Genomic DNA, 10,148 nt, shown 5'->3' on the forward strand with positions numbered 1-10,148 from the left:
GGAAAAGACTGGCAGTGCACACCAGATCTTCCAAAAATCACCAGTGTTAGCTGCAGGGAAATGGAGTCTCATTAATATTTTCAAGGCTGTAGCAAAAAGTGAATAATTTTTATAGCTGGTGTGTTTCAATTTTCATTACTATTTTGAAAGCCTTTTTGGTAGAATACAGTTCTGAAGGACTGGAGAGCAGTCCTCACTCTTCTTCCTCTTGCACTGTGGGTTTTGCATAATACTAAAGCATTAGTCCTTTGGCAGCTTTACCATTTTGAATCATTATTGCAATTATGTGTCTGATGACAGCATTTACAGGCCCTTGCTAAGGTCACGGTCCCATTGTGCAAACTTTTAAATATGATGAGCTTTTATAAGATAAATATACAACACAAACCAAGGACATTGTATTCTCCATACTTTAATGATGAAGACAACTTAAGTTGCTTAACTTCCTACATGACCGTGCCACAGAAAATGTAAATCAGTGATAGAAACTGAACACAGAATTCCCTCGACTTTAAGCTCACCCACAAGAATTAAATCTATGCATACATTCAACCACTGGACCAGTTCGGAACAGCAAGTACTTAAAACCAAGTTTTCTGGGTAAAACTTTTCAAGTTGTTAAGTTACATTACTTTTACAACACCCTCAGCTAAACATCATTCTGCTGACATCTGAATAATCACAAGACAACTCTGACTCTCATGCCAAAATTCCTTTTATTGAGCCCTTTCGTATACAGCTCTGGCTACGTACTCTTCATAGATGTGCACACACATTTAGATGTTTCAGTGGATTCCCTGCCATCCACAACTTTGCTAGATATTTTTCCCACCTAGAAGGACATCCACATTTTTCTCTGAAGACTGGGCATAACCATGTCCCTAATATTACATTATCAAAGAGCATTTGCACTGCCTAGAAAACGAACGAAGAGCCTTTTTTAAGGACTCAAGAAGTTTGATGCAAAAGTTCCATGGGGACCATTCTGGATGCTTCAGAGGAGTAAACAGAAACTAGGAATAACAGAGCACCTCACCCTTCCAGGAGCGGGGGAAACAACAGTAAATAAAAACAGCACAAGTTTGAGTCTCACTATACACTGGCATAATTTCAAACCTTCTTTTAAATAGGTCTTGTTTTAAAAAAGTGTTGGTCTTCAATTGTATGTGTCTGCTAGTGAAGTTCGGAAGAAAGTCAGTCCCTCTCCAGAGAAAGACACCGCTTCATCGTGTCATCCAACCCTGGGCAGTTAACGAACCCTTCATATCAGGAGCCTCTTGTACGGGGCAGAGAGGATGGTTTTCCAGTTTTAGTACAATAACCAGTGCTTTCAGACTAGAGAAAGCAACTGAGATTTGAGGAGGGGCAGAAGGGCAGGAAAGGTTACTTCCCTGTGAATTAAAAATAGGTGTTAGAGACTAACATCTGCCAGTTCTAAACTCACAGAAGAGCAGCATAACTAAAAATAATAGATTCCCTTTCGCTTAAAGAACGTTTCCTTTGCTTTGCATTTAAAATGGAGCCGAATAAGAATTGCAGAGTAAGTCAAATAGGAATGGACCTCAGGAGGTCATCAGAAAGTATTTTGATAAGAAAATATCTTCCAAATATTTTTATTTAACAGTTCAAACTACTCAGGTGTAGCATTTCACTGAATTTAATGCTGTATTAGAAGTTGCTTGATACATTTCTCAGAAACAATAACATAGTAAATTAATTTGATTTCTGATTTGCATGTTAAATCATAGCTTGACTGTGTTAAACCCTGTCCTCCTGCTTAACAGAAAATAGTACCAAATTTACTTTAGAGTTATTTTTAGTTGCACATCAACATGTTTTACTAGGTACAAACCATTGAGATCCAGTCTTTCCACTGGAGAGTAACTACCACATAGACAAACAAGCAAGCTTTAAAATAAGGTTTCTTGTCAGCCGACTTCAATTCTTGGTTAAAATTGGCAATGCAAATGACTCTATTCTGTTCTTTCTCGTACAAGAGAAAAGATTTCGAAACTGTCTGGGGGCATCTCAGCAGCAGATGGAAATGCAGTAAGTGGAGTCCTACATGGTAGTGTCTTTATGTTACTCTAGGAAAACTGAATTCACGAACTGAATGGTTCTTTATACAACGGGAAACAGGCACACACTTAGGGGAAGGAATCTGCTGTACACCCCTCTCATCTTAAACCAGTTGGGGAATTGAATGGGCCCAGCCCAGCATGAACAGAAGAGTAAGGCTGTTTACCCGCGAGGCCTCTTCTCCAGTCAGTCCATCACATATCTCTTCTAAAACTCACAGCAAAAGACTGATTTGAAGACAGTTTCATCTTGCATAGTGCTTGGTTCCAGGGGGGGAAGGAGTGGATGGGGCAAACCAGTGCATCATTGAAAGCTGCCCCATCGTCTTTGACCCAAGGGACTGAAGGACAGTGAACACCTCAGGCCAGCATGCTGATACAAAACGTATCTACTTCCCATCCAGAACCTGGGCAAGGACAACGTTCCAAGCTTTTCCATCCAGTATCTAAAGCTGGAAGAACAAGAGGGAGTTGTTCCCAGTTCCTGCATAGACCTCTCAGAACATTCAGCAACAGGAACAAGAAGTACCCCCTGTTTCAGGGCCATTTTATTGGGCGAGCAGCCCCTGATGACCGTTCTGAGCAGGAAACTCCTGACACTTCCCTGGACTCCTCTTATTGCCAGCTGAAGACCAAGACCTTTCCTCTCCCCTCCCAGCTTAGCTGTCAGTGCGTGTGCCTTCCAACACTGACAGCAGGATCGCTCAGCGTTTTGCCTTTTTGACATCAGCAAGAGACAGCACTGAAGGAAGATTCCCACAACAGGTCCCCTTCCAAATGCCCACTTGAGGTTTTCAGTTTACAAGATCACTCTTTAGCCTCTTCAAATCTGCAGCATACGCATCAGAAAATGGGATACAGTACATATGTAATCCTGGATAAACGAGACTCCCCATCCCCTTCCATCAAGTGAAATCAGTAACTAGAATCCCTGTTTAGGATCTGTGATTACAAGGATCACCGTCCGCCCTGCCCTGGTCAAACAATACGAGCTCTAGGAAAGCACGAGAGACGTCATTTCAATAATGCAAAACCCTGTTGCTTCCACTCCAGAACAGCTGACTTGGAGTTCATGCTAGCTGTGCTTATTAACAAAATGAGAAATCTGATATATGGAAAGAAAACACTATGTGAGGATTAATCCTGGATTGCAGTTTGTGGCCAGCACTGGGCCGTCATCCAAACACAGATGAAAAAGAAGAAAGTTTCTCCCACCTGTCCCTTACAGCAGGTACACCTACTGCAGTGCTGGAGCCTCCTCCTCGCAGCTATTGTAACAACCTATTTTAGATCAGCTTAAAATTCAGGGCTGACCTCACTGTTTCATTTCTTCCTTGTTTTGTGGGAGCCAGCACTGGAGGGTGAATTTTCTTTCCAGGAATTACAAACAAGAAGCGCGAGTAACTTACAAGTTTGGACAGCTAGCTTGTAATACGTGTGCATTAAAGGAAAGAAACCTCGCTTAATATTGGAATCCTGTTGGAACCTGGAGATGCTAACTGAACGAGAAAATACAACACCGAGGAACACTCTTTTTTTTTTCTTCCACATTGTTTCTGCTGCTTTTGAGAGAAGTAAGCACACTGTCGCCGCTGATTAAAAGCGACCCGAACACACCAATGCAGTTGCTCTGCCAACGAGCTACTGCACAGCACAGTGAAATCTCTATTGCAATGCATTGTCCTTGCTTCTGATACTACAGCAAGATAAAAACCAATTTAAGCAGCCCTAGTGGTTTAATCACTGGTGTTCAATCCACACCGAACCGAAGGAGAAGTCATCTTTATTTTCTAAAAGATACTCTCCTGCTTACGGTTGGGTCGACATTCTGTTGTTGCAATCCCACAGCTGAGCCCTGTTAATTTTTCTCCCAGCCCAGCGGGGTAGGCATGTCCGCTGATGCTGAAATGGTCCCTCTTCCCACTGAGCCTTCCCTGTCACAATAACAGCCAATATAATGGCTGTCTCACAAACGTGATTCTGCTTTCTCCCTTTCCAAGACCACATTTGCTGCTGCTCTGAAATGGCATTTCGTGGCAATGTTTGTCCCAAGACACTGTCAGAAAACTGCAGTTCTCTTCCTACACTTTACAGTCAGATTTGCTGAGGAGGTGGGAAACTTGGTTTTCTGTAGAGAAAACATGACAACCTCGTTGTACAATACCTTTCAAGCTACAATATGTTCATCGGCCTGGACAAGAGCTGCAGTCAGCACAGATGAGTTCTGATATGAAGGCAAATGCACCTCAGTTCCCAAACGTTATCCTATTTCCCTACATCTGTCATCGAAGCAGCTAGCAGGAGCTCAAAGAATAGCCACGCACTATTTTCTATCCAAGGTCAAAGGAATGCACAACGTACAGTTTGCATTTGACAGTTCTTAATTACTATGGGCTGTAAAGATCCTAGGAAATGAGAACTCCCATTGCAAGATCTGCTGTTCGCAACTTCAGATTTCATGCTGCGACCACCAGTTTTCAGCTGCAGTGGCTGTTTTAGGCAGTTTCAATCCGTTACATCGCCAAACTGATTCGCATTATGTCGGTTCTAGTTGTTTTAATCTACTGCTCAAAATAAATTGAACACGTACCCTCCTGGAACAAGCCCTCCAACCTTCTCCTCCTCTCTTTCTCTCTCCCCACCCCTTGTCACACGTTGGCTTCTGCTAGACAATTCAGCACTGACACTACAGCACATCACGTGGTACCAAGCGCTTCAAGCATCTTGCGATACTTATTACTATCTACACATCCATAAGTCATTCTGCCCAGCAACATACGCGAAGACTAACGTGAGCTATTTCTTCATGCATTAAAGATTGAGAGCCCTCCCAGATCCTTGGAAGAAGGTTCCCCCCAAACACTGAAAACCCATCCTTTTTATGTACGTGCATCTCGTCTGCATTTCACGTAGATTAGGAAGCATGACATGAGAAAACCCTGCTGTATCCTCAGATTCTCCCATTCCTCCTGCTTACACCGCTGCGGTCACACAAGTCTGCCGTGATTAAGCAATGGATTTTAGATGCAAAAGAACAAGGCACTTACGCGGGGTTCCCTTACCCGCGATAGAATGGAAAGTAACAAATGTAAGAGGTTGCTTATTCCAAAGGCTGATCTCCGGAGCCCAACTCGTATGTCAGTAGCAGGTGGCAAGTTTGAAGAGCCTCCTCCCTCCTTTTTTTTTTTTTTAATAAATATAACAAAGGGCACACAGATTTGACCTAATGGGTCAGCCATCAAAAGTTAAACTGATTTAAATAATTAGACCTAGAATGTCAGGCACCACTGCAAATAATTGCTCCTAATGCTTTTAGGATTAGATTGCTAATGAAAAGGCGTAAAAAGGAGGCCACTTGCAGTTGTGGAAATAAGTCAATTTTCTTTCCATATGTCATTTTCTCCACGTAGATTTGCTGTGAAATCCTAAGGAGTCATTTACAGCTTTCTCTGCGGAGCTGCTGTCCCATGTACAATAGTTCTGAGTCATAAAAAATAGTAATAAGTCATCTTGAAGCAGTCGTCGTTTATGTGCCGCATTTATCAGGCACAGCAAACATCTGCTCATAGTTCTGACATTTTCCAATGAAAGTGACTATTCCATATTGTTTTCCCCTTTAATTTGTGGAAAAAACATGGGAGCCATTCAAATACAAACAGCATTCCGCAATAAATTTAAACCAGTTTTGGTCTAAGGACGGTTTATTAGCAGAATGCAATCGTGACGCTCTTCTTAACTGCCTTCTGCCTGCTCTCTCGCGTTTATTCTAACGACCGAGTCCGCTCCGGGGTGAATGGTTGGACTCGATGATCCCGTGGGTCTCTTCCAACCTGGTTATTCTACGATTCTATGATTTCGGGAGCCGCCTGCTTCGTTTCGCATCTAATTCATTAATTGGGTGTAAAGGCTCGCGGGTCGCGGAGGCGACGCTGCCCGGGCAGCCCGCGCTTCCCGAGGCCGCGGAAACTTCGCAGCCGCCGGCCGCGCACACGCCTGGGGCCGGAGAGGGGCCGGAGAGGGGCCGGAGAGGGGCGGCAGCGGCGGGGCGGGTGCCCGCCGAGCCCCGGGGCAGCGCGGCTGGCGGCCGCGATAACGGGGAGCGCGGGGGCGCGCCGGGAGCCGCCGGGCCCGCTCCCAGCGGGGACCAAGCCGAGCGAGCGGCGGGCGGCGACTGAGCCCTCTCGCCCCTACAAAGGGGTCGGGAGCGGGCACGCAGCAGGGAGGCGCCGAGGGGCACGGGTTAGGGTGTGATAGGAATGGCTGGACTCGACGAGCCGGTGGGTCTTTTCCAACCTGGTGATTCTAAGGAGCAGGCAGGGAGCGGGCACGCAGCGAGGAGCAAGCAGGCAGCGGGCAGGGCGCTGCGGGTACCGCACCCGCGGGGCACCCCCCGGCCCGGCTGCCCCAGCCCCGCCGCGCCGCCACCGCGGAGCCCGGACCCCCCGGCTCCCTCCACCGCGGCGTTTCTCGCCCGGGCAATCGCCGTGCCGGCCGGGCGGGTCGATTCCGGGGGGCGGGCGGTGCTGGCGCGGGGCCGGGCGGCACAAAGCCGGGCGGGCAGCGTCCTGCGCTCCGGCCGCCGCATCCCAGCCCCAGCCCGAACAAAAGCCGCGGACCCGCAGCGCCGGGCAGAGCGAGCGGGGCCGCCGGCTCCTTCCCTCCGCGGTCGCCGGCGGGCGAGGGGAGCGCCGGGGAACGGGGGGAGCCGGGGCAAAAGTTCAGCGCGGTCCCGGGAGGGCAGGGGGTGCCCGGGGGGGCCGGGGGGCGGCGGGGGGAAGGGGGCGATGCGAGTGCCGGGAGCCCCTGCCCTGCCCTCTCCTCCACGATGCGTCCGCAAACAGCCCTCCCCCCCCCCCGGCACCCCCGAGCTCTGCTCCCTCCTTTTTTTTGTGGGGAGGGGGGAGAGAAGAAAATAAATTTTAAAAAAGCAATAAAACAGGGCTGCGTTGCAGCGGGCGAGCGGGGCTGGGGAGCAGGCTGCGGCGGGGCTGCCCACCGGGGAAGGGGCAGCGCCCCCTCCCCGCACACACGGGAGGAGGAGGGGGGCAAACTTTGCAGCCGCTTCGCCCCCCGGGCGGCGGTCGCAGCCCCCGGGCAGCCGGCGAGCCCGGCGCGGGGCGAGCGGGGAACCGCGCGTGTTCCGCCCCCCGGGGAAGCTCCGGCGGTGCCGGGCAGGGCTGGCGCAGGGCAGGGAACAAGGGGACACCCCCCGCCGCCCCCGACCCTCCCGCGCCCACCGGCAAAGCCGCCCAAGAAAGAGCGGGGCTGGCGGCGCCGCGGAGCCGCGTTACCTGCTTAGTGCATCGGGAGCAGCAGCTTCTCTTCCCTTCCCCTCTCCTCCTCCTCCTCTCCCTCTCCCGTCCTCTCGGTTTATACCAGCCTGTTCCTCATCTCACAGCCTTCCTCCCAGCGCCATCTTGCAAGCTTGTGACGTTGGGAGCCGCTCACCCCTGACCCACATTTGAATAGAAGCCAAAATGAAAAAAAAAAAAAAAAAAAAAAAAAAAAAAGGGAGAGGAGGGAGAGAGAGGAGAGAAAGAGGGGGAAGAAGAAGAAGAAAGAGCGGAACAAGGAGAGGCAGGGGAGGCAGCGGCTAAGCGAGCGCCGAGCCGCCGCGCAGCAGCATCGCCCCTTCAGTAATCGGCGATTTCCTGCTCCCGCAATAAATGTTGCCGCGGCGGCGCCGGGAGAGGGACGGGGAGCTGGGTAATTCCCACCGAGCGACCGGGGCTTCCCCACCCCGCGCCGCCCCCTGCCCCGCCGCCCCCCGCCCGGCTCGCAGCCCCCGGCGCGGCCGCGGCTCCCGGCGGCCCCGGGCGGCGCATCCCGAGCGGCTCTCGGCGGGGCGCCGAGGGGAATTCGATAGATTAGGGCTCGGAGATGTATTGGAATCCGAAATGAGCTCTACCCGCGAGTGGAGAAGGCGTCCTCGTGTCCAGCCCCATTTGCATATTAGCTTTTTATCGCTCCTGTCAGTTCCTCGGGGGCGCACGGGGCGTTTCGCACCGTCCCGCACACGCGTGAGGACGTGGCCTTTGCGCCCCTGGGAGCCGGAGAAATGTGAAGTTTGGGGTTGTACGATTTTTTTTTTTTTTAGTTATTTTCCCATCGGAAGCATATCGAGGGGAAAAGTGATTCGCGTTTTGCATCCCTGGTCCTGCAGAGACTTTCATGCGTGCTTAACTTGAAGCACATCAGTGATCGCGCTGGGCTGCTGGGATGCTCGCGCCGAGCGTGTGTGCAGCCTACGATCTCAAGGTATTCTTTTCTAAAATGAACTGTGAAGCTAATTGATATCATCTATCTTAATTTTTTTGACCGTTGCCACAAAGTACGACTGTGCAGAAATCTGAATTATACCTTTGTAGCGCTTTCTCCCTTCTGTAGATGATTAATCCGTAATAAAAGGAGCGATGCGTACAAACATTTCCGTTGTAATCGTGCACCCGAGTTCTTCCACTGTCCCGCGCAGGAATCGCTGGATTAGCTGCAAGTGTGAGATGACGTTTTCTTTTCTCGTGTGCCCGCTGAGCCACCCATAACTAGAACTCTGTAGCCTGAGCAAGGTGATTCATTAGTGAAGCCGAGGCTCCCATTTAACACATATCTAAGAATTCCCTAATAGCCAGTGACTCTCAGCCACTTCCTGTGCAGATCCCTGCAGTTCGCGTGCACTTCAGCTGGATTCCAGCTGGAGCCTAAACTCTCCTTCCCTCGTAATAAAGATATTTTCTAGCTGCTCATCCAGAGTTCAAAGTTTTTGCAAGAGATGGTTTCTTCAGCCCTACCAAAGTGGCTTGAGGAGCAAATAAAGATAAGACAAATCACAACAGCCGTATCGGGAAGGTCTGGACCGGTGGTTTGTTCACAGTACACCCAATAAAGAGCAGAACACTTTAACAGTGGTGAGAACAGCAAACCTGACTGTCAGCACAAGACCCAGTGAAGTAGATAAGGATCAGTTCAAGACTCTTCCCCCACTGGGAAAGTTAATTTGAGATTGGTGGTGCTGCTCTTAGCTGTATTTTAAAGCTAAGTGGCCTTGCAAATAGCCAAGGAGGCGTAGGTAGCCATTTGCTTCACGCTGTGCCCGAGGAATTGGTAGGCAAATACACAGAAGTCCTTGTGCTGTGTTATCTAAACGCATCCTGGAGTTATTTCAGGCAGGTTTAGACATATGGGTTTAGAAAGACCTGCTTTTGTTAAAGTCTATGCGGCATCTCAAGACCTCAACAATGCCACCGTCTGCCCTCAATCTTCCTTCTGCTGAAGCTTTATCACCCTAGAAACAGTGAGCAGAATGGTCTGTGTGCCCCTGCCAGCCCACAGACCAGCAGCTCTATTCAGATCGACTTTCATCAGACTTTTGAACTACGGTGCCAGGCTTTGCACAGGAGTGGCTCGAGGCACAAGCATTCCGGTCTGTCTGCCAGCTTCGCTACGCAGGTGGTAACTTTTGAGAGTGAAGAAGGTTGGGAAGAAAGGGAGAAGCACCCTAAAATGCCACCACAAGATTTAGCCTGCCAAAAGCTTCACTTGTATTTGAATCCTCTCTAGATTTGGGGACAATCTGTTCCAAGATCCCTGAGGAAACTGAGAGATAGACACATTCTCACTGGAGAGGAGACAAAAAACATAGAAATTAGGTGTCTGGCACCTAGAAATGATATGGTAGGATGCAACACTGCATTCAGCTTCACATATCCATGATAATTATAAGGTTGAAAAAGAATTAATGAGAAAGCTAGACCTGGCGCTGTCACTGGAACTGTGGACATCTGTGGAGAATCTGATGAGCCAAGTAGAAGTATGGCCACACCTACCTGAAAAACATCTATAGGCATGCAAGGCAGATACCGTGATACCTACGATGTCTCCAAGCAACCACAGCCAGGGAACTTGCCATCCAAACAGACGGTGCACTCTCAGGTTCCAAGAAATCACACCCACTGTGGGCACGCCTGGCACTGGGTGAAACGTGCCCACGTGCGTGGAATGCAAATGTGTTCCTCAGGTGCCAAGGACAGCGTGCTCCGAGTGAAAAGCTGGGCTGGGAGGACAATGATGCCA

The 10,148-nt window shown here is 49.6% G+C and overlaps 1 protein-coding gene across 1 annotated transcript in view; it reads right to left on the minus strand.

Annotated features, from left to right (window-relative positions):
* HIC2 (HIC ZBTB transcriptional repressor 2) overlaps nucleotides 1-7,569 on the minus strand; it is a 74,140-nt gene extending 66,571 nt beyond the window's left edge. Inside the window, exon 1 of the mRNA XM_069870686.1 lies at nucleotides 7,370-7,569. The gene's annotated coding sequence lies outside the window, so the exon portion shown is untranslated. The remainder of the gene's footprint in view (nucleotides 1-7,369) is intronic.
* Between the last annotated feature and the right edge of the window lie 2,579 nt (nucleotides 7,570-10,148).

This window comes from Phaenicophaeus curvirostris, chromosome 17 (assembly GCF_032191515.1).
Source record: "Phaenicophaeus curvirostris isolate KB17595 chromosome 17, BPBGC_Pcur_1.0, whole genome shotgun sequence".
In the NCBI taxonomy this organism is placed as follows: Eukaryota; Metazoa; Chordata; class Aves; order Cuculiformes; family Cuculidae; genus Phaenicophaeus; species Phaenicophaeus curvirostris.